The sequence below is a fragment of the Ostrinia furnacalis genome, unplaced genomic scaffold, assembly GCF_004193835.3.
Source record: "Ostrinia furnacalis isolate ACB-3 unplaced genomic scaffold, ASM419383v2 OfSCF7604, whole genome shotgun sequence".
Classification (NCBI taxonomy): domain Eukaryota; kingdom Metazoa; phylum Arthropoda; class Insecta; order Lepidoptera; family Crambidae; genus Ostrinia; species Ostrinia furnacalis.
Window position 1 is genome coordinate 1,189,005 of NW_021137843.1, and position 515 is coordinate 1,189,519.

A 515-nucleotide genomic window follows, 5' to 3' on the forward strand; every position below is an offset into this window, starting at 1 on the left:
CAAGCGCCGCGATGCACTAAATATAAACGGCCTAACTATCCTTTAAGCTTCAATCGACCAGTAACACCAGACCTTAATACCTTCACATTACCTTTAGTAACCCAGGCCAATTTATACTAGTCATAGTCAAAACCGGTCAGTAATATTAGATCCCTAATCCTTTACATTGCATTTGATTTAACAGGTCAATTTAGGCTGGCGTTGCAACAACGTGTTATGATTGCCAGCAAGGGAAGTCTATCAATCATGTTGAACCTTTTCTAAATAACTTTCGATTTATGAAGAATTGAAGAGTAATTAGACTTTTGTTTAACTAACCCATTTAAATTCACTATCGATGGCTTTTAGGTAATTATTTTCTGGATAGGATTTTATGTAGGTTGATTAATGTTTTAAGAATGTAATCTAGTGATGATTTTTTTTAATTTAATATGTTGTTCAACTTGAAAATTTGAATACAACAAAAGTTTATTGACATATTTTTATCCTCAACTAAAAGTCTGTCTTATTACAAA